At 44.4% G+C, this 26,499-nt stretch overlaps 1 pseudogene across 1 annotated transcript in view; it reads right to left on the reverse strand.

The window, feature by feature from the left end:
• Positions 1-28: 28 nt before the first annotated feature.
• LOC309827193 (ATP-binding cassette sub-family A member 13-like) overlaps positions 29-26,499 on the reverse strand; it is a 34,336-nt pseudogene continuing 7,865 nt past the window's right edge. Inside the window, exons 4-7 of the transcript in view lie at positions 13,985-14,140; positions 10,859-10,887; positions 9,458-9,622; positions 29-239 (exon numbers count right to left, since the gene is read on the reverse strand). The product of the transcript in view is annotated as an ATP-binding cassette sub-family A member 13-like (transcript). The remainder of the gene's footprint in view (positions 240-9,457; positions 9,623-10,858; positions 10,888-13,984; positions 14,141-26,499) is intronic.

Genomic DNA, 26,499 nt, shown 5'->3' on the forward strand with positions numbered 1-26,499 from the left:
TCTAGCCTAATCCACCAGGAAATGTGCCTTACATCCTGGTAGGTGTGTGGCTGCCTTGGGGGCCGTCGACTGCCACACTGTCGTTCAGGAGGAGAAGGGCAGCCTGCAAAGCTCCCGCCACCGTCCAGGCCTGGCTCCCTTCCCCAGACTGAGTCCCCAGAGCCTCCAGCCTGTGTCCAGTCCCTGCCAGGATCCTCTGGAAGAGGCTGCCCTTCTGCCACTGGTCAAACACCTGCACACTGAGAAACAAGAACGTTGTTATCAACGATAATAAACTGGAAATAATAGTGTTTAGTTAAGAAATAGTAACAAACCATTCTAGGTGACAGACGGCCCATTTTTATGTGGTTGGCAGATTGAGACACCTGTTGACAATTGTATTATGCTTTAATTTCTACTCAGAAATTAAAGATTACAAATTGCAACAGTGGGTGCATGCAACTTTTTTGTTGGTCCGATTTCTCTCTTTCCTTCCCCCCTTCCCATTTTCGAAAGAAAAGGTGATAACATACGTTTCTAAACAAGTGAAATATACCTTAAAAACTAAACTGACATGGGCTAGCATAAGTATATTCATATGCCTTAGAATTCTATCATAATTAATACATAGTTACTAAGTACATTTCATGTCATGAACTTGGGGATACTAAAGGCAATTCATATTGTGGATTGTCAACATTGCACCAAAACAGGTCCTTCCTGCCCAGACTGAGAGTGCGGGGGATGCAGGGTGGACAGGGATGGGCCCTGAACAGCTTTCACGTCACCACGATCTCACCACCCAGACAAAACGCACGGCCAGGGCTTCCACTGACCGTGCTGCTGCTGGTCAGCTCGATGCTGTCCCTTGATCATTTAGCACCAGATAAATTGAGTGCCTCCAAGTGGACAGTCAGACCTGTATTTTTTTTTTAAGGACGTTTATCCGTTATTTGAGAGTTTGACCTTTACCAGTGAGACATATTAGGAAAAAAGGTACAGAGGTGTGCTCTTTGAGAAAATATGTGATGGGAAATGCAGTGCCCAGTAAAGTGAACGGGGGGGTGGGGGGGTGGTCACAGGCCTCTAACTCACACCCCTCCCCGGCCTCCCCCAAAGCAGAAAGCTGTGAACCAGCCAGGGTCCCGCAGTTTCTGAGGCCACTGGCTGTGTGAGCACTCTGGCACTCTGCACACACCAGTGTCCCCGGGAAGGCAGTTTCCCTTCATATTACAGTCGCTGTTCAAGCAAAGGGCTTATCGAAACCAGAGTGAAGAGGCAGGCCCTTCAGCACCCAGTGCCCAGGGGTACCGAATCCCTGCACCAAACACCCAAGGAGGGCGTCAAAGGAGCCCAATGGAAATCGCACATGCCAAAAATAGATTATGGTTCTTGCAATTGCCAGGTGATGTTTAAGCCCAAGTGGGACTTTGTGACGACTGCATATAGGATAGATAAACAACAGGGTCCTGCTGTAGAGCACAGGGAACTATATTCAATACCCTGTGATAAACCATAATGGAAAAGAAGATGAAAATGAATATATATATATATATGTAAAACTGAATCACCTTGCTGTCCAGCAGAAATTAACACAACATTGTAAATCAACTATACTTCAATAAAAATTAAAAATAAATCAATAAAGAGGGCCTCTCTGGTGCCGGCTGTGTTGAGTGCCCAGCGAACCAAGGTCAGCAGATGCACGTGGAGAAGGTGCACATGGTGTCCAGCCTGCGGGGTCCTCACGCTTCTCCCTGGGAAGGACGTGAAGTCAGAGAGTGAATGTCGCGGCGGGGGCGCAGAATGAATGGGCTGGCCCCTGTAACGCTTCAGCGAGCAAGGTGCGCCGGCTCTGGGGCTGTGCTGTACAGCCTGTGCTAGTGTCAGCAGTGCTGTGTTGGACACTTGAAAATCAGTGAGAAGGTAGATCTCATGTTAAGTGTATAAAATTAAATTAAAATAAATAAAATCACTAACAAGGACCTACTGTATAGCACAGGGAACTATACTCAATATTTTGTAAGAATCTATAATGGAAGAGAATCTGAAAAGGAATAGATGTGTGTGTGTGTGTGTGTGTGTGTGTGTGTGTGTATAACTGAATCACTGCACTGCACATCTGAAATGAAAACAATATTGCAAATCAACTATGCTTCAATTAAATTTTTTTTAAAAAACGTCAAACTCGGGCTTCCCTGGTGGCGCAGTGGTTAAGAATCCACCTGCCAATGCAGGGGACGTGGGTTCGAGCCCTGGTCTGGGAGGATCCCACATGCCGCGGAGCAACTAAGCCCGTGAGCCACAACTACTGAGCCTGCGCGTCTGGAGCCTGTGCTCCACAGCGGGAGAGGCTGTGACAGTGAGAGGCCCGTGCGCCGTGATGAAGAGTGGCCCCCACTCGCCACAACTGGAGAAAGCCCTCGCACAGAAATGAATACCCAACACAGCCAAAAATAAATAAGTTTATTAAAAAAAAAAAAAGTCAAACTCAGGAAAAAAATCCAAAAGATAAATAAATACATAAACAAACAAACAAATAAAATCAAGCAGGGAAAGATGCAGGAGGAAAGTGCACGGTCTGGACATGCCACGACACAGGTGTCTGCTGTGGGGCGGCACCTGTTTGCAGAGGTGCAGCTGGCTGGTGGCGCAGAGCAGGTAGTTTCTGGCCGCTACCACCTGGGGTCGCAGTCTGCAGGGTGACCCCCCCCACCCCGTTCCTCTTCATTCTCGTGGCAGCCGGACAAGGCTGAACACAGCATCCGCCCCAGTGAACTGTCTGTGGGAATCTGGCAACGATACGGAAAATATTAAGAAATCAAGGGTCTTTTTTTCTGGGGTGTTTCTCTCCGAATAACACCACAATCTTGCCAAAGAAAAACCTCTGACATTTGCTTGACTGAAGTCGTAACAGGGTGATAGAGTGATAACGTCCATGTGAATCTGCCTGGAAGGGAGGCCTTTGGAGTTAAGGAATAAGTCGATGACATTTTTCAGGAGCACTGCTGTTTCTCCAGGACACAGGGCTGGTTTCAGATACTGTTTGTCTCCACTCTCAGGCCAAAGGCAACCATGGGCCAGCCCAGTTTAACTGATACCTTGGACTAACAAATTTGCTTTGCCAAAAACATCTTCTTTTCTAATTATCTATCAAAGATGGATGAAGTTGGAAGGGTTCAAATTGGAGCTGTGAGTCAGAAATTGCTTAATATTTTGAAACCAAACCTCCTTTATTTCTGTAAATGAACTTCTCTAATACAGCTCCATAAAAATACTTCCGTTCATGTTGGAAGAAACCATGTTCCTCTATTACAGAGTTTTACGATTGTGGCGTCATCTTTCAGAAATCCCATTGGCAGCAGTGGTCACAAAGCATCGAAGCCCCATTCATTCCCTCTGTAGTTCCCTTCAGGATCCAGATTAAAACTACTCCCTGTGACTATCGAGGCACAAAGCCACAGACTCCCTCGTGGTCTCTGTATTGTTTCTTTTTTTTTTTAATTTTAAAAAAAAACAAAACACTCAGCAATACCACGTGGCCTGTCAGAGGAATATAGCCCTGTCCCTGCCCTCAGGACCCGAGCGGTCTGTCTGATGACACGCAGTGGGAAGACACCCTCTCCCAGGGCAGCAGACGCAGAAACCCCAGGCAGGCCGGGAGCAGCAGGGCCTGGAGTCGGCAGGACTGGGGGGACCCACGCTGATGCCATTGGAAGGCAGGTGGTGGACCCCAGAGATGCTCCCCTGTGAATCCCCAGAACCTGTTAATGTATCATGTCGCCTGGCAGGAAGGCCGTGAGGTTGCAGATGGAATGATGGGTGCCCGTCTGCCGACTTGAGATGAGACTATCCTGGATCATCCAATGACCTGAGGAAACTATGAGGGTCCTGAGAGTCAGGGTGATGCATTGTGAGAAAAACTCAACCAGCCATTACGGGTTCTGAGGATGGGAAGGGGCCACCAGCCACTGAAAGCAGCTGCCTCTAGAAACTGGAAGAGGCAAGAGAACGATGCCTGCCTGGGAGCCTCCAGAAGGGACACAGCCATGCAGACCCCTTGATTCCTTCCTGGGCTGTCGTTTGTTACAGCAGCCGTAGAAGACACACCTGCGATACATGATGTCCACGGAGCTCTGTGGACACTCCGTGGTATGTCCTGATCGTTTTCCTTTAATTCTAATCTCAAAATAGTTACCCTTCTAAGATAAAAGTTTTACATAGTTTGACTCAAACTATACCCTAAAAATAACGAGAAGACAGGTCACAAAGTGTGGAGAAAACTGGAGTAAAAAAGTCAGCCGACTGGGGTTTCACATCCCACCTACAAAAGCACCCGTGAGAAATGCCAGGGTCACAGTTCCAAGCCCAACAGGAAGTAGATGGTTAATAAAATTGCACCAGGTGTGAGACAGAGACATCAAACTCCTTATACAGCAGCCAAGGCTACGACCTGCCCGACGGGAGGGTCTTTCCAAACCCCAGGCCAGCCCAGGAGTCAGCAGTGCACTGGGGGAGGGGAGCCAACTTCTAACCCCAGACCAAGAGCCCTGGCCCGGAGCTCAGAGGTGGAAAGCCTCAGTCTGCACTCAGAAGTGCTGTCGGGGAAGCACCAGGTCGTGGGAATCCTGAGACGTGACCAAAATCCACGCCCTGAGCGCAGACCCCGAGCCCAGAGGGAGGGCCTGGGTCTCCCCAGACATTAAGGACCTCGACCCTGACCCAGGGCGTCCCCCTGAGGTGGGAAGGGGGTCTCACGGGGCGGTCTGTGCAGGGAAGGGAGACAGGTGTGCCGTGCTTGCGTCCTGCCCCACACGAAGCAGAAATGTCCACAGATGCGCCAGGTGACTAAAGGGACGTCAGCTGAAGGCCTCCGAACCTCGGGAGCTGCAGCGAGCAGGGTCTACGGGGTCAGCTGGTCTGACCCCGATGCCCTGATTTCACAGTTTGGAGAGTAAGGCTCAAATCTGGTGACCCCAGCTGCCCCGAGGACCTCCACCTCTGCTCCCCAAGCGTCTCTTTGCCTGGAAAGCAGTCCTCTCGTGCCCCCGCCCCATCTGGCCCCCGACTGGCCTCCAGAACCTCCCAGCCTCAGGGCCTGGCTTCTCCCCCGCTGCTGCTGAGACCAGTAAGGTGCCCTGTTACTTCCAAACTGCCTTTGAGGCAGGGATAACATGGAAAACAGCGGAATAATTCAGGATTCGTTCTGCGTGAAGGTCATCAAAACCGAATAGGGATTTCAGGTCAGCCTGAACCTTCTGTGGGTCCCACACCAGCTCCTTCAAGGACAGACTGTATCCTGACTCTGCAAGACAACTAATGATTTATACTGTCAGCTGCTATAACACTGTCACACGGGCTTCCCTGGTGGCGCAGTGGTTAAGAATCTGCCTGCCAATGCAGGGGACACGGGTTCGATCCCTGGCCCGGGAAGATTCCCACACACTGCGGAGCAATGAAGCCCGTGAGCCACAACTACTGAGCCTGCACTCTAGAGCCCGTGCTCTGCAACAAGAGAAGCCACGACAATGAGAAGCCCGCGCACCACTCACTGCAACTCGAGAAAGCCCGTGCACAGAACAAAGACCCAACACAGCCAGAACTAAAAACAAATAAATAATAATAATAAAAAAAACACTGTCACAGGTCGAAAGTCATTCGGAAAATGATGTCTTCTCCACTTCGAATGGAAAGGCAAATGCAGACCAAAGGCCATTTGGACGGTCGAACAGGAAAAGCAAACACACAGAAGCTGGTATGGGATGCTATAGTGCGGTGACATGACACATGCTTCCAGACATAAATGACTGCAAATTTCTAGAGGGTAATTCGATAACGTAGCTCAAGAAACATATGAAATTCACATTATTGGACCCAGTAATTTTATTTTAAAAATATCTATCTCAAGAAACCTAATAAGGTACCTGAGGGAAAAGTCATGTACCACAATGTTATTGCATTGGTTTTGTACTGATTAAATATTGAAAACCAGTTCAGTGTCTAGCACTGGGAAGAAAGGATAAATTACGGTATATTTATAGCATAACATATTCTGTGGAGTCTTTAAAAACATATTTATAAAAACTATTTTAAACCAAAGGAAAAGTTTCCCCTAACAGAGTAAATCAAGGTATAAAACTCATAACGCTTCCCAAGCAGCCCAGCAATGCCATGCAGAAGTGACACCCCCAGAATACACATCCGAGACATCCAAGGTCAGATGACCTCAGGTGAGTGTGGCCTGGCACCTGCGAACCTAAACGCACATCAATTCCAAGGTGGCCCTTCATCTGAACACCCAGCTCAAGGTGTTCAGATCATGACTCGACAGCCATCAGCTGAGCGCTACGTGCCAGCACCGCAAACCCACCTGCTGCTGCGTGACCCCACGTGCCCTGAAATTAAGGCTGAGGGGGCAACAGAAAAGGCCCAGTCACAGGGAACTCCGGGGAGGTGGTGAAGTGGGGGACCGGGAATCCCGGCTGGGGAACAGACCTTCAGTTTCAGAGGATTGAGTTCTGGAGGCCTCCTGCACAGCACTGTGATTACAGGTGGTAACACCCCATTGTACACTTAAGATTGACTCAGAAGTCATGATCGCCCGAGAAGGGCAACCGTGTGAAGTGATGGATGTTTTAATTAACTTGGTTTTGGTAATCATTTCACAACGTATGCATATATCAAATCATCACATTGTACACTTTAAATACATATAATTTTATTTGTCAGCAAAATAAAATAAAATGAGTATTTAATGAAAAAGAGAAAGAAAGGATACCTGGGTCAAGAATAGAGCTAAACAATCCCACCTTCCCCTGTGGAAAGGCTGTCTATTCAGTTGGGGGCTTTCTATATCGACATCACCCACCCCCTCTCACTGGCCTTATTGATTTTCACATATTTCTTCCTACTAGGAATTCAGTAATACAAGTTCAGAAGGGAGGAAAGGTGAAAATCAAAGAACCAGTGACAGGTCTATGCTTAGAGGACATCAAGTCCAATAACTTTAAAATCAGCTATTTTTTAAATTATAAATAACATTTTTATTTGCAGCGACTGCAGAATTTCGACAGTGGTAGAACGTCAAATTGCTCTGATTCCCAAATTTTCAGTCTAGGTCTCTCTTTTACAAACAGAAACAACCAATTCTTTCTTGCAGTTGATATTTTAATTAAATCATTTCTCTGAACAGCATTTTAGCTCTGTGGTGGCTGCCAATGAATTTAACCCGTGCAACAGTGAAATGTCACAATAACAGCTGTTAAGACACCCACACCCATGGCCGCTGCTCCGTTCTCCTGCAGAAATACCAGCGTCAAAATGGCCACATGCAGCACCATTGCAGAGACCCTGGAAAAGGTGTGGCTGACTGGCAGCCAGTCTAAATGTTCCAGAGCTGAGAAGGAACTAGAAGCAAAGCAGAACCAGAACACCATCAGCAAAACAGGTGGCATCCCCCGACCTGCCCCGCCCTGCGCAGGATGTGGCTGCAACTCACACGTCCGCACTCCCCACTCCCGGGGCTGTCAGTGCCACCCTGAGTCCCTGGACCAGGAGCCAGACACGAGAGGTAAGTGCTCTCCTGTGTTCACTCGGGCAGCTGACAGGCGCAAAGTGCTGTCCCCTCAGGGAAGCCTGTGCGTAGCAGCCTGCCCGCTCCAAGTTCCCACTCTCAGCCTGACACTGGGGTTGGGGTGGGACACCTGCTGGAGCGCCCCTCCCCCTCCCCCCACTGTCCTCCCCCCACACCCCCGCATCTGGCTGTGTCAAGGCTTCAGTCACCGGTTTTCACACTGCTTCACAGAACAAGGGAGTCCACATGTCTACAGTGTTAATTCTGTTTCCTAAGAATCAATATCTTATAACTAATTACAATGAAATTTGTAAATTAGAAAATCCATTCAATCCAAGTGGGAACATGTCTAGTTCTTTGCAACACCAGTAATGCCTAAGTTGTGCTTCGAAGAGGCTATTTTCCGGCACTTCTCACTGAGGAAGCACATCCCCGTGTAGGGAAGAGTCTCCCTAGATAACAGAATGCATCTGGAACCTGGTTCCACGTGCAAATACTTTATCTCTATGAACGCGGACTTTCTTGATACTTGTGCCACCAAAGTAAAGTGTAGAAATAAAATTAATGCTGGAGCTTATGTGGTTCAACAGCTACCACCAATACCTTCTAATTTCAAAGGTTGTCTTGCTCTGATGGGGGCCCTCGGGCTCTCGTGTCTACTGCTGACCGTCCAGGGCTCGGGGCAAGAGACCAAGGGAAGCACACCAACCACATTCAGATATTTACGTTATAAATCAAACCAACAAATGTCAAATATGCCCCACCGTCCCATGTTGGCAAGCACACCTTCATAACAAATTGGGAAGCCCTGTTCAACTTCAGAATGTAACGCACCAGGGGTGGGAGTCCTGGTCCCAAAGCCCACCCCTCCCCAGCCTGGCCTCCAGCTCTGACTGCACCTCAAAGGCCTCGTGTACACGTGTGGACGCTCGGCCTGCACATCCGAACACATCTACACTCCTGCCAGTAGCTGCCACTGGACAGCTACCACTGTGCACACTCCAGTGGTGAGAGCTGCCCTCGGTGGGCTCTGGCCCCGGGGGCAGGGGGCTCCAGGGTGGGGGGCTCTGTGGACACACGCCCTTGCCCCATGGGCTTCCTGAGCCATGGCTGCTGCAAAGGCCAGAGTAGGGCCCCGTTTGGAGCAAGGACCCCTCTTGCCCTGGCCTGGGGGTGGTGTTGGCTGCTCCCACTGACGGCAGATAAGACAAGTAACAGTTAAAAATCTGGAAAGAATATCAACTTTTACTAATAAAACACCATATTCATACAACAGGTTTACACAAAAGAGTTCAATTGGAGAGCAAAAAGACCATGTTATTAAAATGTGGGAAACCCACCATGGGAAGGGGTCATCTCAAAGGTCATCCCTGGGTAACGTGGGGCCAGGCCCATCGAAGGAGACCAACGTGCTGCTCACTGAACCGCAGAAGAAAGAACTGAGTTAGCAATTCTGGGTAATATTTGGGGCCACTGCAGCAGCTTTTACTAAGAAACTAAAGTATCATGTTCGTGTCACATCTCCAATAATGAAAAACTTAGAAACAACCAAAGACCAGTTATAAGTTATCAAGAAAATTACGGTCTATGATACCTAATCAAAATGGAAAGTTATACTAATAATGATCATCTGAAGACTATCAGGACAGAGGAAGCATTAATGATATAATGTTAATTTTTTTAAAATCAGGGAGCACGTGCTCTGAACATCACTGCACTTACGTAAAATATTTATACAGGGAGATGAGGGGCAGGCGTGGAGATGCAAGAGTCCAGCCATTTTCAGGTGACATCATTCTGCATGGTTTTCTTGTATCAATCACTCAGAGAAATAGTTTCCCATTAAAAAGTGAGGAGGAAAAACCAAATCATCTGTAATTAGTTATATTTCTCATTTTCACTTACCTCAGAACCCAGTGGAGTAGGTGTCCTCCCCCGAGGAGGCTGTCTTCAACACGGACATTGTTTGCATAGAGTCTCGGCAGTAAAAGTAGAAAATCCCAGACTGGGGGGCTGCCAGTGAAGACTCTCCAGCTTAGCGATCACCTCCTCAGTCTTACTGAGATCCATCTGATAGTGCAAAACACCAAGTAGGTGATGGGGGGGGTAGTGCTGCAAAAGTTGTAAGAACGCAGAACCCCTGGGGTCCAGAGTCATGCCTAGTAGGTCACGATTTTGAACAGACCCGATTTTAAAATTACTCTGTTAGGTTGGTTTCTCAAATTTTGTGGAGGTTTGGACAGGAGACGAGATGTAGAGGTCTGTTTTTGTAACAAGCTGAACGAATTTCTAAGATTTTGAGATTGATTTTGTAAATAAATGATAAGATGTTCATATCTGGACAAAACTGGAATAGCTACTGTTATTTGGGGGTTTTCTGTTATTGCAGGTGTACACAGTCATGACTGATATAACTGAGTACTTCCATCTAGACAAAAATCCCTCCTGCATCCCCATCATGACACCAAAAATATGTCCAGACGTTGTCAAATGCCCCTGGGAAAGCAAAACATCCCCCCATCAATAACTAGTGCCTTAACTGAAGGCTGTGTGCCTAACGCTACTCAAAGTTTTGCGCCAAACACAGGAATCTCCAACCTAATGAGATCAGGTGGACCACACGCCTGTCTTCTAAAGCCACTCTTTCTGGGTCACCCACCACCGTCCAGTCTCAATGTCCACCTTCTGCTTTTCTAAACCCAGAGCCTTACTTGAGAAAAGTAAAACTCGTCTTTCATCACTCACTCATCTCTTGAGTGATTCTGGCTGTCTCAAATACAGCTTCTACATAGTGTTACTAACAATCAAAGCATTAAAAAGGCCTGTTTGAAAAATAAATTAAAATCAATGTTTTGAACCTAACCATTGTGGATGAAAAACGTTGCCTGTCATATCAGTAAACAAGGGGTGTTGCATGGAGAAAAGCAGGACACTGGCCACAGGTAGCTAAGGCACATATACAAGGAATGATTTCAGTGAGCCCAGACTCTTGCATCTTCCCATACATAGAAAAGTGCTGAGTTCGTCCACTTAAGATGCTTGTTTTTTCTTTAATTTACAGTACTCTTTTGATGGTCCGACCACCTGGTCTTTGTTGCAAAAACTCCTATACATCCTGGCTCCCCCACCACCAACCTCTTTGGAGGAATCCCTCAGGGTGATCGGAGATTCTGTGTCCCAGGCTTAAGTCCTCAGAAAATCCGACAAATAAAACGTAATTCTCAACTTTTAGGTCATGCATTTTTTTTCAGTTGACACCACTATGTCTCTGAAGATTAAGTTTCAAACTTTTGTTAAAATACTTACTGTTAAAAAACTGAAACCATAAGAAGAATCTACAGTAAAGATGTCAGAGGTATTAGCTCAGTCGGCAACCAGAAAGCATGTGCCGAGCAGCTATTCTAGTTCCAAAATCAAATGGACGATCACAGAGTCCTGATTACACAAAACCGAAGAATAAATCTGAAGGAAACAGTCACTTTCGACTTCCAAAACACATTGATATTAAGTAAATTCCTGGAAAATGATTTAACTAGTAAACCAAATTTCAACAATTTGCCAAAAAGTATTTATTATCTTATCAATCTCTAATCCACAGGCATTGTGAGCATTCTGGACAGGATAGAGAGGGTGAAAGGAAAATAAAGAAAAACAAAGAAAGAAAAAATTTGAAGAGGGAGAGAAAAGTGAAAATACGATTTTTCAGATTATATTTGGAATCCGGTTGTGATAAAATAAGAAATGTATGTTGGTCTCTGCTCTCAGTTCCTAACACAGGCTCCTAAATTCTCACCGTTTCCTGAGGGGTGGGTGAGACAGGAGCATCTCTTTTTATACTAGTCCTTGTTCCCTACAGGAGAGCTTCTAAGGCTCTTGCAATCTACCAAGTGACAAGAGTGCCTCTGAACACTAATGACATGTCTGGGGCTGGCGCCCCCAGATGGCTTCAGTTCTGAGACAGGCTGGAACCTGGGACCTTTTCTGCAGTGCTTGCAACTGCACCAACGTCTTCCTGGAGCAACAGATACAAAGAAACTATAAGGGACTAAAAATAACTGCACGAATGCACAGTTGGGGCAAATATGAACAAGATACAGAAAGGCCAAAACCCAGCTGCTGCTTCTGAGGTGTCAGGAGCAAAAGCAGGGCCCCACCAGGGGGGCGGGCAGACCACCCAAGCTGCCCCGCTGGTCCCACCCTCAACACATTTAAGGGACCAGCTCACCACTCCCGCCCCCGCCAACGGGAGTGAGCAAGGTCATCGGTTACTTGCTCTCACTCCCCCTGGTGCAGCCGGAGCCCCAGTAAAGCCTTGCCTGAGTTCCTCACCTGGCCCCTCGTCCATTCCTGTTGACTGAAGAGTCCAAGAGCCCACGTCAGTAACAATTAGACTTGGAACTTTCATCTCCCACCCCGCAACCCCAACCTCCAGGGAGTGGAAAAGGGCTGGAGATGCAGTGTACCACCAATGATCTAACCAGTCACGCCTGCCTAATGGAACCTCCACAAAAACACGAAATGATGGCTTCAGAGAGCCTCTAGCTGGTGACCACATCCACACACTAAGTCCAGAGGGACAGACACTCCGAGCCCCGGGACCCTCCAGACCCTGCCCTGTAACTTGCTCATCTCACTGTTCATCTGTAGCCTTTATGATAAACTGCTAATAGCAAGTAAAGTGTTTCCCTGAGTTCTGTGGACCATTCTAGCAAATCACAGGACCTGAGGAAGGGTTGTGAGAACCCCCGATTTACAGCCAAGTGGGACTGAAGTGTGGAGACCCCGGGCACCCACTCCTTGCTATTGGACTCTGCAGTGAGAGCAGCCTTGTGGGGCTGAAGCCTCACCTACGGGGTCTGTTAGAACCGGATTAAGTCACAGCACACCCAGTTGGGGTCCACGAGAACTGAGAAGTCGCTTGGTTTGGAGAACCCAGACATTTGGTGTCAGAAGTGCTATGAGCAGAGTAGGTTTTCTTTTACACATAAACCACAGGAAACGGCTCAGACAGCAGCAAACCGAAAACGAAGTGGGGTCTTCACTTCAAAACATTAGTTCCCCCTCTAACAGAATGTTGGAGACCTCACTGGAAAAAATTTTATGAAGGTAGAATGACCCCATGACAGCACCTCATATAAGAAACCCATCCTTGGGTGTTTAAGCTACTCTGGTTTTTTGTTGTTGCATTTGGGTCCATTGTGGACAAAGCGGTCCACCCTGGACAAAATCGCTGCTTCCTCTTGTAGGAATAACACGTAATGTTTATTATCTCCTGTGAAGAGCTCTTTCTGTATTTTCTGCCAAACGCTTCATTCCATTTTCCTGTATATATTCCATGGGGGGGGAAGTATATATATATATATATATATATATATATATATATATATATATATAAATTCGAGGTGGGTCCTTAGGGTTGCCAATCTAGCAAATGATAACATAAGATGCCCATTTAAATTTTTACTTTAAGTATGTAAAGTATGCAGTTATTTACCTGAAATTAACATTTAACTGAATGTCCTGTATTTTTCTGGGTGCTGTAGATGGGGTACTGTTAAAAAAAAAAAAAGGAAAGGGCAGGATCGCTATGCCCCGTTTATTGATGAAGTCTGTAGGTATTAACCTGGCTGTGTGAAGACAGGCAGTGAGCTGCCCCTCTGAGAGCCTGGCTTCTCCACTTGTCAACCAAGCTCGTCAAAACCTATAGCCACTGAACTTTCTTTACTGGGGATTTACAAAGAAGAGTTGGCCTAGACTGTGGACATGCTTCATCGTGAACAGAAATAATGCAGCCCAATAATCCAGAAGGTCTGCTATCAAAGCAAGCTAATCATGAGGCCAGAATCGCAGTGTTACCAACAAAGAAAGACCAACCAAGTCTACAGGGAGGAGGAAAGGAATCAGAAGTGTGTGTGTGTCTGTGTGCATATGTCTGTCTGTGTTTCTGTCTGTGTGTGTGTTTGTATCTGTGTCTGTGTGTGTATGTCTGTCTGTGTCTGTGTGTATCTGTGTGTCTCTGTGTGTGTGTGTGTGTGTGTGTGTATTTGTGTGTGTGATACCTGGGGACAGATTTTAAACACAGAGGAAGAGGGAGCGAGAAAGGACGTTAGCAACAGAAGAAAGAGAAGGAGAAGGACCAATGGAGGGAGAGGCCCTGGACCCTCGGAGACGAGGGGCAAGGGCTGCAGCCCCTCTGAGGGTTGTGCCCCAGGGCCGTGAGCGAGGGAGCGGAAATGCAGCCCAGGCTCCCAACCCGCCCCAGGTGCCGGGCCTCGTCCCTGGAGGGGGGTGGCTTTTTCTAAGACTCACAGCGACGGCCACTGGAGGGGGTATGAAGCATGAACAGGATTTTACAGACATCCTGGGTTGTCACGGGGCCCCACCTAAGCCTGTGACCAGGGACGGAGTGGAGAGTTTCAGAGATTTACTTGCCTGGAGTCTTGGATCTTTCTACCCAAAGTTTTTGTAAGTTTCTCGCCTTGTCCATCATTTCATAAACTTCCTGGGCGAGGTCCTATACCTCTTTTAAGAAGGCCAGGTTGTCAGCCTTCTTGTGAGAAGGCTGCTGCAGTTGGGAGCCTAGAAGAACTTTAAATAAATGGAGTAAATACCCGAGTAGAACTCTTCTACAGGCACGAGTTTCCTCAGCAGTTTAAGGAGCTTTACACCCAAGGCCAAAGTGTTCTCAGCTAACCCTGTGCCCACGTACACTTCCACCAACGCCCCAACGGCCCACTTTACTGGATCTTCGTCCAGAATGGAATTTGTCATTTTAAAAAACTGTGGCCAATTTAAAATTAGAAAGTTGTCCTCATTCGCCTTATTATCTGTGAGGCTCAACCATTTTATATGTTTACTAGTTACTTCATCTTTTTTCACTTATTCAACACATATTATACCACTTCCCCTGAGCAAGGAGCTGGGAGCCAGCCCAGCAGTGAACAGGGGCCCCGCACGCAGAGGGGATGGGATGAGCCCCCAGTGACGCCTGGTCATTACAAATGCCATTGGGTCAACGCCCCAAGGACAGTCAAACGCAGTGAGATAGGGAGTGAGCAGGAAAGTCTGCAGTGGAGGGAGGGTGGGTCGCCCCCGCCACGGCACAGGGAAGACAGGGTGTCAGGCAGAGGGACCCTTGGGGGACGTCCAGGGAGGGTCGGAAGGCAGCTCCCTGTGAGGGGTCAGCTGGGGGGCAGAAGTGGGGGCATTGCCAAGACCCAAGTCCGCGGTCACCTGGACACCAAGGACAGAAGTCAGGCTCGGTCACACAGGCTGGCAAGCAGGATGGGGTGCCACCCACACTGGCTGGTCAAGGCCGTGACCTGGTTTTCTGCTGGGATGTTCCCTGTCTTCTCACGCTTGAAACGCAGCTTCCCTTTATTGAATTTGTAAGAAACATCCTCTCCAGGTTTTGTTTTGTTTTTTTGCCTTTAATTTTATTTTAGCTTTGAGAAATTTGACTACTAGAAGACACTAGTAAATGTGAAATGTGTAAACAATAATGTCCATCAAAGCAATGATCTAAAAGAGCGAGATGTAGACACAAGGCAAATGTCCAGTCCTAGGAGAAGGGGTAAGCGCATAACAGCACATGCTTGTGAAAGGCTTTCCTTTTGTCTTTGAAAATGGGGCTCCTGGAAACAGACTCCTGCAGAGACAGTCAGACTCCAGCGGGCTGATGGACCACTGAGGAAGCATGTGAAGACACAGACTCTCAGCCTCACCTCCCACCTGCTGCCTGGAGCCTGTCCAGGACCCTGCATTTTAACCCACACTTCCTAGTGGTTCTAATACAGACGGTCCTGCGCTCACCCCATGGTGTGGGGAAAGGCACGGTGTTAGGAAGGAAATGACAGGCTCTGGATGGAGTCTCCTGTGCTAACACCAAGACTTAATACCTAACCTAACTGCAGTTACAGCTTTCCCCAGGAATATAACCCTGGTCAGTGTGAAATGTTCCGATCAGCACCAAAGAGGTAATCCCTTCCACCCTCCAAAGAAGGATAATTTGCCACATAGGCCCCTTCTGTACCCGACACAGGTGGGTGACCTAAGCCTGGAATAATCGTCTTTGTTTGTGGCTTCCTTGTCTTGCCTTTAAAAGCCTCTCCCTTTCTGTAGCCCTTTGAAGCCCCTCTACCTACTAGACGGGAAGCTGCCCGATTCATGAGTCATTCAATAAAGCCAACTCGGCCTTTAAAATATACTCGGGTGAATTTTTATTTTAAAAATATTATGTGATTCTAATGGAAAAATGATGATTAAATTGTTATGTTTTTTCTTAACTTTACACATATCATGTATGCGGGGAAAAGATTTCTTTTCTAGTAAACAAGAGAAAACGTTCTCACGACCTTGAAAGTCAGCACCATCTACCATGTCTACGTCTGATCTCAAATTCAGTGGGGACTTACCTTAATCAGAAAGAAAACACTGATTTAAAATAAAATAGGGAATCATTTCACAAGTTGCTGAAAGCCTGTTAAAGAAAGCCAGTGTCCAGTCACATTTAGCATACCCGAGAGGAAAAAAAGGGGGAAACTTTTCTTGATTAAAAGATTATAGAACCCATGAGATTTTTTTTAACTCCCAAACCCTTTATTTTACAAATTCCCGAACACGGTGACTGAAGGAAGCGTTGTCAACAGGTAAACCCACCGCAGAAGAAAAGCAAAGCTTCATCATCCCCAAGCCCACCAGAGACTGTCACCACCTATAAGGAAGTAAAGGAGGGTCAACAAGGGTTTAGTGACGAATAAAATAAATTCAGTGCCTCTCAGGTCAGTCCACTCAGAGACAGAGAGATGAGGCCCAGAGAATCAAAATGAATTTGCCAAAAGCAAGGGGATGGATAGAGCAGAGCCAGGGCCAGGCCCTGATAGCCCAGCGCTGGGTACACTTGACGGAAATCTCACTGTTTCAAGTGTGGTCTTCACCGTGAGTGACTCAGAATTCCAGAAGCACAAGGAATCAGTTATTACTTCTGTTGTGGCCTCGGATTAAAGGGTAAAAATGACCCCTGGAGGCTGTGGACAACACTCTCCTGCCTCACCCACACCTGGTCGCCCCCTGGGAACCGCAGAATCACCAGATCATAGAGATTGATGTAATTCAAGGGGAGTTTCCCTGTGATAACGACCTGGTTTGATGTTATTTTTCTCATTATTGTTCCAAAATTACCTCAATTTGTCTTAAGACAAGTTATGAACTATTACTAACATGAGAAATGTTTATAGCAGAAAACAATACACAGAAAATCCTGGATTAAATGTGTGTGTGTGTGTGTGTGAGAGAGAGAGAGAGAGAGAGAGAGAGAGAGAGAGAGAGAGAGAATGAATTCTGCAGCCCCAGGGAAATCCCAGTGCTGTAATAGGATTTGGGAGGAGACCAGTTTCCTCCTTCCTGTGTCCCTTTCTGTGGTCTTTTTATCAGGTGACATCGCTCCCTGCCTGGTATGGGAAGAGCTGTGAATGGAAGAGGGGGACAAAGAAGATCTGATGCAGGAAGACAAGAAAAGGTCTCCTACCGGTCTGGTGGCCCTCAGACCAGTAGGAGACCACCCTCTCAAAGGGCCAGGAGCCATCCAGCAACCCCTGTGCGATTTCAGTGAAGGACTTGAGGACAGCAGAGGTGGGAGGGGTTGCTCAGGGCCCTCCCTCAGTCTGCAGATGAGGAAACTGAGGCCCAGTGAGGGTCCCCCAGAGCCAAAATGTTTCTCAAGCAATGTCTCCCTTGGAAAGTCATCTTTAAAACGGGATCATAACATGAGCCACCTAATAGGGTTGTCGGAGGGTCAGCAGAGGGAATCTGTGTAAATTAGCGCAGAGTCCAGCTCCCAGCTCTCTTTAAAGAAGAGTAAAGGGCAGTCATAATATACCTGATTCTGGGACAGACACATTTTCAGCAAAGGAGCTGCAGGAATAGGCAAGCAAGCTAAAGGAATAGGATTATTGTTTCTATGATAAGCTGTGCTAATTTTTCTTATTGGTTTACAAATGAGACAAGTTCTTACAGAGTTAGAATTCTTTCTTAAGACAACCAGAACCAAATGTAAAAATAATTCTCCTAAGAATGCTGTCTTGGGTGCCCCACAGCTGCCTTGTGGCCAGTAAGGCCGGCCAGACCCTACCTTCACTGCCCACCTGTAATTCAGGGCAGGTGCGCGCAAGGATGTAAAGGCTTTTGAAACCTGTAACAGGTCTAGGGTTTAAAAGAGAGGCAAAGTTTGAGAAACTCACATCTGAGGAAAGAAGAAAGCAAGTAAGAAGTCTTTGGGACTTTCTTTAGATCTATTTTTTTAAAAATCCAAACTCCAGACCAGACACTCTGTCTACACATGCTTAATGGGACTTCAGAGTCTCTGTCCCCAGCACCCTCTTGGTTTCCTCTGCTCAATTCTCACCAGGGATTCCCAAGCCAGTCCCCAAAATGAAGAGCTCCTGTGTTTGTTTTCAGGGTAGGCTGGAGAAATAAGACCTGCAGTCTACTTACCAGTATTGTGCCAATGTCCATTGCCTGTTTTTTTTGTTGTTGTTGTTAACATTTTATTTATTTATTTGATTGTGTTGTGCTGGGCCTTAGTTGCGGCTCACGGGCTCCTTAGTTGCGGCATGCAAACTCTTAGTTGCGGCATGCATGTGGGATCTACTTCCCTGACCAGGGGTCAAACACGGGCCCCCTGCATTGGAAGCACAGAGTCTTAACCACTGGACCACCAGGGAAGCCCCCATTGCCTGTTTTGATATTGTCCTATTGTTATATAAGATCTCACTATTTGAAGAAGCTGAACTTGATGTACTATTTAAAAACTTCCTTTGCATCTATAATTATTTCAAAATGAAAGTTAAAACATGAGCAAAGTCAAATAATAAATGACAAACTCCAGAAAGAATATTTACAACTCATGTCACAGATAAAGGGTTTAACTCCTTAATATGTAAAAAGTCTCTAGAAATCAAGAAGAAAAATAATAAACAAGAGAAAAATTGACAAAGGACATGAAAAATATTTCACAGGAAAGTAAGTATAAATTGTACACAGAGATATGAAAATAGGTTCAACATCCCCCATAATGAGAAAAATGCAATTAAAACTGCACTGAGATATCATTTCTCATCAAGAAATTAATGAGAAATCAGATTGGCAGCAATCTAAAACTTTGACAAGACCCTCTATTTGCCTTACTAGAGAAAGAGATAGCCCCATATTTTGGAAGATAGAGTGCAATATATTACAATCCCCATATAGGAGCATTTGGAAAAGGCCATTAAGATAAAAAAATGTATCTACCTCTTCACCTGCAGTTCTGCTTCTAAGAATGACTCCTACAGATACATGTACATCAGTATGAAATTGCATAAACCATTAGAAAAATACAACAAAAGGTACAGTTCAAAAGTCAATAGTAGAGAAGCATTAAAGAATCAGAAATATTCAATTTACATAAACAAAGGCAACAAAGAGAACAATAGGAGTACAAAAGAGACGGCGAAAGTAGAAAACAAGTGCAAAATGTAAATCCAATATATTAAAAATAACTGGTCTAAACACTAAAAGGCAAAGACTGTCAGATTGAATAATAAAGAAAGAACCAACTATATGGTGTTTACATTTTAAATATAAAGAAACGGATAGCCAAAAAGTAAAAGAAGATGGAAAAAGATATATCATATAACACTAATCAAAAGGAAGCTACAGTACTTATGTAACTATCGACAAAGTAGACTTCAGAGACATACAACCAGGGATAAAAAGGTTCTATATCACTTTATAATATATTATGCATTATGTATTATAATATAATATTTTATATAGTGGACGTAATGTAATGTGTATATTGTATTTTACATGACACATTGCATATATAATGTGCTGTATGCATAATGTATAATAGAGATAATTGGATAAAATTATATCATGATAAATGAGTCAATATAAAAAAGATTTAACAATCCTAATGTGTATGCACTTATACCAGAGCTCCGAAGTAAATGAAGCAAAAACCAGTAGAACTGAAAAGGAAAACAGAAAAATCCACAATTATGATTGGAGATTTCAAATCCTCCCTCGATTATTTATAGAACAAACAGAAAATTAGTAAAGATACTGAAGACTTAAACAGCACTCCACCCAACAACAGCAGAAAGCAAGTAGTCGCTTTAGGTAACATTAAATATTTATCAAAGGAGATCAGACTCTACGGCCATAAAATGAGTCTCAACAAATTTAAAAAGACCTAAATCACATAGAATTCTCTGACCACAGTGGAATTAAGCATAAATTAGTAATAAAAAGATTTCAGGAAAATCTTCAAATATTTAGAAGCTAAACATCTGACCTACAAATAACCCATAAGTCAAAGAAGAAACCACAGTAGAAATCAGTTAATGCTTTTAACTTAATGCAAACAAAAATACAGCAAATCAAAATTTGTGAGATGAAGTTAAGGTAGTGCTCAGAAAGAATAAGGCTTTTAATCTTTATATTAGAAAAGGTCTAAAATCGATGATCTAAGTTTGAACAGAAAGAAGGTAAATAGAGAATACATTAAATTGTACATAAAAGAAAAAGCATCCAGGTAAGAAAGGATAAAGTGAAACTGCATTTCCAGGTGATGTGATCATGTATGTAAGAAATCTTAGGAGATATATTAAAAAGCCACTAGAACTGATTGTCCATATTTAAAATTTTTTAAACAATACCAAAAAACACAAACTATTTAGGAATACATCTAACAAAATGTGTATAAAACTGAAAACTACAATAACATTCCTCAGAGACATTCAAGAAAACCTAAATAAATAGAGATATATATCATGCTCATGGATTAGAAAACTCAGTGTTGCTAAGATATCAATTCTCTCCCAACTAATCTACAGATTAAATGTAATCCCCTGAAACAGCTGGACATCCACATGGAAAAGAATGAAGCTGGACCCCTTACTCACACCATACACAAAAGTCAACTCAAAATGGATCATACACCAAAATATAGGAGCTACAAGTATAAAGTTCTTAGAAGAAAACATAGGAGTAAATCTTCATGATCATGAGTTAGCCAAAGACTTTTAGATATGACACCAAAAGCACAAGCAACAAACGAAAAAATAGATAAGTGGGACGTCAACAAAATACAAAACTTGGTGCTTCATAGGATACAATTAAGAAAGACAACCAACAAAACATGAAAAATTACATGTGAATCATATATCTGTTCAGGGACTTGTATCCAGAATATATATAGGGCTCTTACAACCCAGCAATAAAAAGACAGATAACCCAGTTAAAAATGGGCAAAGAATTTGAACAGACATTTCTCCAAAGGAGATATACAAATGGTCAATAAGTACATGAAAAGGCTATCAACATCATTAACTATTAGGAAAATGTAAATCAAAACCACAAGAGTTACCACTTCACATGGCATCACACACGTGAACAGCTATAATCTGAAGGAAAGAAGCATACGTACTGGTGAGCGTACAGAGACACGGAACCCCTGACACTGACAGTGGGAGGGTAACATGGCGGAGCCTTTGGAAAACAACCTGACAGTTCCTTAAAATATTAAGTATAGAATTACCATATGACCTCGCATATACTCAAGAGAAAGAAGCACATGCCCATACAAAAAACTGTCCAAGGGTAGCACATGCATAGCAACATTATTCATAATAGCCAAAAAGTAGAAACGACTGATAGGACCATCAACCTCTGAACAGATAAACAAAATAATATGGTATACAATGGGATGTTAACTGATCAGCAATAAAAAGAAGTACTGACACCTGCTATAACACAGATGAACCCCTGAGACATTATGCTACATGAAAGAAGATAGTTACCAAAAACCCAGAGCTGCATAATTCCACTTCAATAAATGTCCAGAACAGTCAGTTCTACAGAGACAGAAAGTCAGTTTTCAGATGCCTGAGCCAGGAGCAGGGGAGACGGTAGAAAAGGAGTGAGCGCTAATTCACACAGGTTTCTTTTCGGAGTGATTGAACGTTTTCTACAGTTGATTGTGGTGATGGTTGCACAACTCTGTAAATATTCTAAAAACTATTTAATTTTATGCTTCAAATGGGTCATTTTCTGGTATGTGATGTAAATCTCTATAAGGCTATCTTTTAATGTAATCCTCATCAAAATCCCAGCAGGCTTTTTTGTAGTACTAAATAAGCTGATTTTAAAGTGTATACGGGAGGGACTTCCGGGAAGATGGCGGAAGAGTAAGACGCGGAGATCACGTTCCTCCCCACAGATACACCAGAAATACATCTACGCGTGGAATAACTCCTACAGAGCATCTACTGAACGCTGGCAGAAGACCTCAGACCTCCCAAAAGGCAAGAAACCCCCCACGTACCTGGGTAGGGCAAAAGAAAAAACTAAACAGAGACAAAAGGATAGGGACGGGTCCTGCACCAGCGGGAGAGAGCTGTGAAGGAGGAAAAGTGTCCACACACTAGGAAGCCCCTTCGCGGGCGGAGACTTCGGGAGGCGGAGTGGGGGAGCTTGGGAGCCGCGGAGGAGAGCACAGCAACAGGGGTGCGGAGGGCAAAGCGGACAGATTCCAGCGCAGAGGATCGGGCCGACCGGAACTTGCCAGCCGAGAGGCTTGTATGCTCGCCCGCCGGGGCGGGCGGGACTGGGAGCTGAGGCTCCGGCTTTTGTCGGAGCGCCGGGAGAGGACTGAGGTTGGCGGCGTGAACACAGCCTGCGGGGCGTTGGTGCACCGTGGCTGGCCGGGAGAGAGTCCGGGGAGAAGTCTGGAACTGCCGAAGAGGCAAGAGACTTTTATGTCCCTCTTTGTTTCCTGGTGCACGAGGAGAGGGGATTAAGAACGCTGCTTGAGAGAGCTCCAGGGACGGGCGCGGGCCGCGGCTAGGGGTGCGGAGCCCAGAGCGGCTAGGGCCGCTGCTGCCGCCACCGGGAGGCCTGTGTGCGAACACAGGTCACTGGCCACGCGCCCTTCCGGGGAGCCTGTGCAGCCCGCCACTGCCGGGGTCCCGGGATCCAGGGACAACTCCCCCGGGAGAACGCACAGGCGCGCCTCAGGCTGCAACGTCTCGCCGGCCTCTGCCTCCGCAGGCCCGCCCCACACTCCGTGCCCCTCCCTACCCCCGGGCCTGAGTGAGCCAGAGCCTCCGAATCAGCGGCTCCTTTAACCCCGTCCTGTCTGAGCAAAGAACAGACGCCCTCCAGCGACCTACACGCACAGGCGGGGCTAAATCCAAAGCTGAGCCCCTGGGAGCTGTGAGAACAAAGAAGAGAAAGGGAAATCTCTCCCAGCAGCCTCAGAAGCAGCGGATTAAAGCTCCACAATCAACTTGATATACCCTGCATCTGTGGAATACCTGAATAGACAACCAATCATCCCAAATTAAGGAGCCCTGTGGATGAAAGGCTCTTGGGGCTGCAGCCAGGAGTCAGTGCTGTGCCTCTGAGGTGGGAGAGCCAACTTCAGGACACTGATCCACAAGAGACCTCCCAGCTGCACATAATATCAAACAGCAAAAATTTCCGAGAGATCTCCATCTCAACGCCAGCACCCAGCTTCACTCAACGACCAGCAAGCTACAGTGCTGGACATCCTATGCCAAACAACTAGCAAGACAGGAACACAACCCCACCCATTAGCAGAGAGGCGGCCCAAAATCATAATAAGTCTACAGACACCCCAAAACACACCACCAGACATGGACCTGCACACCAGAAAGACAAGATCTAGCCTCATCCACCAGAACACAGGCACTAGTACCCTCCACCAGGAAGCCTACACAACCCACTGAACCAACCTTAGCCACTGGGGATAGACACAAAAAACAACAGGAACTACGAACCTTCAGCCTGCAAAAAAGGAGACCCCAAACACAGTAAGATAAGCAAAATGAAAAGACAGAAAAACACACCGCAGATGAAGGAGCAAGATAAAAACCCATCAGACCTAACAAATGAAGAGGAAATAGGCAGTCTACCTGAAAAATAATTCAAAATAATGATAGTAAGGTTGATCCGAAATCTTGGAGATAGAATGGACAATAGAATGGACAAAATGCAAGAATCAGTTAACAAGGACCTAGAAGAACTAAAGATGAAACAAGCAACGATGAACAACACAATAAATGAAATTAAAAGTACTCTAGATGGGATCAATAGCAGAATAACTGAGGCAGAAGAACGGATAAGTGACCTGGAAGATAAAATAGTGGAAATAACTACTGCAGAGCAGAATAAAGAAAAAAGAATGAAAAGAACTGAGGACAGTCTCAGAGACCTCTGGGACAACATTAAACGTACCAACATTCGAATTATAGGGGTTCCAGAAGAAGAAGAGAAAAAGAAAGGGACTGAGAAAATATTTGAAGAGATTATAGTTGAAAACTTCCCTAATATGGGAAAGGAAATAGTTAATCAAGTCCAGGAAGCACAGAGAGTCCCATACAGGATAAATCCAAGGAGAAATACGCCAAGACACATATTAATCAAACTGTCAAAAATTAAATACAAAGAAAACATATTAAAAGCAGCAAGGGAAAAACAACAAATAACACACAAGGGAATCCCCATAAGGTTAACAGCTGATCTTTCAGCAGAAACTCTGCAAGCCAGAAGGGAGTGGCAGGACATATTGAAAGTGTTGAAGGAGAAAAACCTGCAACCAAGATTACTCTACCCAGCAAGGATCTCATTCAGATTTGATGGAGAAATTAAAACCTTTAGAGACAAGCAAAAGCTGAGAGAGTTCAGCACCACCAAACCAGCTCTACAACAACTGCTAAAGGAACTTCTCTAGGCAAGAAACACAAAAGAAGGAAAAGACCTACAATAAAAATCTGAAGATCATCCTTCTTGTTGAAGTAGATGAAAGCCAAGTAGGATTTGGTACTCTTTGGCATTCATTAAAAATATGCCATCCTCTCCCAGTAATGAGATTTCTTGCTCTTTTACTTTGGACATAAATTTAAAATACTGAGTGCAAAAATTTTCACAACCTACATTTTATTATTTTCTTTAGCCTTATTAACCTTCTCTTATAGACCTTTGTATTTGTTGAAAATGTTTCCATCTCCCAATCATTTGTAATCTTGTTTGGAAGTTGACTATCAGAGTTCTTTTAATATCCATTCTGATTTCATCATATACATACTTATTCTTCCTGCTCTTTAGCTTTATTCATAATTATACTCTAAGAATTTCTCTTTGAGCTCTCCCATATTCTTGAGTTATAGTTTACTGCATTGTTCATTATCATAAAAACATACCTAATTTTTTACAAAAAAAAAAAATAAATGTAATCAGATGTATCAAAAAAAAAAATTTCCCTATTTTCTTGAATTAAAATAGAAAGAAAAAATGCTTTCTCCTAGTTGGAATATGCTTCATAATCAGCTACATATTCTTTGAACTCCTTAAGGAAAAATAAAAATGTGTTCAGCATGAAAAAAAAAAAAAAGTGTATACGGAAATTCAAAGAAGAGCTAAAATACTTTGGGGGAAAAAAAAACAAAGCTGAAGGACTCATAGTACCTGATTTCAAGACATTTGCCCTAAAGCTATAGTTAGATTGTCGGCCTAAGGATAGTCCTAAAGACCACTGAAATAAAAGCGGGCAAAACCAGATCTGCATGGTATTATCACATCAGTTGGTTTTCACCAAAGGTACCGACGGCATTTAGTGGGCAAAGAATAGTCTTTTCAACAAATGGTATTAGAACAACGGGACAACCATATGTAAGATAAACCTCAACACTTATATCATATAAAAAAATTAACTGAAAATGGATCATACACCCAAACAAAAGATAAAACTACAAAACTTCTAAAAGAAACTGTAGTGGGCAATTGTAATGATCTTCAATTAGGCAAATATTTCATTGTTAGAGAAAAATACAAAAAGCACAAACCAGACATACAGATAGCCAAAAGGCACGTGAAAAATGCTCAGCATCACTAATTATTAGAGAAATGCAAATCAAAACACAATGGGGTATCACCTCACAACAGTCAGAATGGCCATCATCAAAAAGAAGAAATGCTGGAGAGGGTGTGGAGAAAAGAGAACCCTCTTACACTGTTGCTAGGAATGTAAATTGGTGCAGCCACAATGAAGAACAATATGGAAGTTCCCTAAAAAACTAAAAACAGAGCTACCATATGACCCAGCAATCCCACTCCTGGGCACATATGCAGAAAAGATGAAAACTCTAACTGGAAAAGATATATGCTCCCCTATGTTCATAAGCAGCACTATTTACAATAGCCATGACATGGAAGCAACCTAAATGTCCATCAACAGATAAATGGATGAAGAAGATGTGGTACATATATACAATGGAATATTACTCACCCATAGAAAAGAATGAAATAATGCCATTTGCAGCAACATGGATGGACCTAGAGATTATCATACTAGCGAAGTAAGTCAGAAAGAGAAAAACAAATATCATATCACACCACTTATATGTAGAACCTAAAAAAAGGATACAAATGAACTTATTTACAAAACAGAAATAGACTCACAGACATGGAAAATAAACTTATGGTTACCAAAGAGGGGGGAGAGGGATACATTGGGAGTTTGGGATTAAGATATATACACTACTATATATAAAATAGATAATCAACAAGGACCTACTAGAGTTCCCTACACAGGCAACTAAACTCAATATCTTGTGATAACCTATAATGGAAGAGGACGTAAAAAAAGAATATACACATTATATACATGTATATATATATATATGTGTGTGTGTGTGTATTACTGAATCATTTTACTGTACACCTAACTAACACAACATTATAAATCAACTATATTTCTATTCAAAAAAGATTTTTTTTAAGGCACAAACCAAAACAGAAAAAGGTGATAAACTGTATTTCATCAAAATGGAAAAAAACTCTGCTTTTCAAAAGACAGGTCAGAAACTTGACAGAAATATTCA

The sequence above is a fragment of the Grampus griseus genome (assembly GCF_964374135.1).
Source record: "Grampus griseus genome assembly, chromosome: 9".
NCBI lineage: Eukaryota > Metazoa > Chordata > Mammalia > Artiodactyla > Delphinidae > Grampus > Grampus griseus.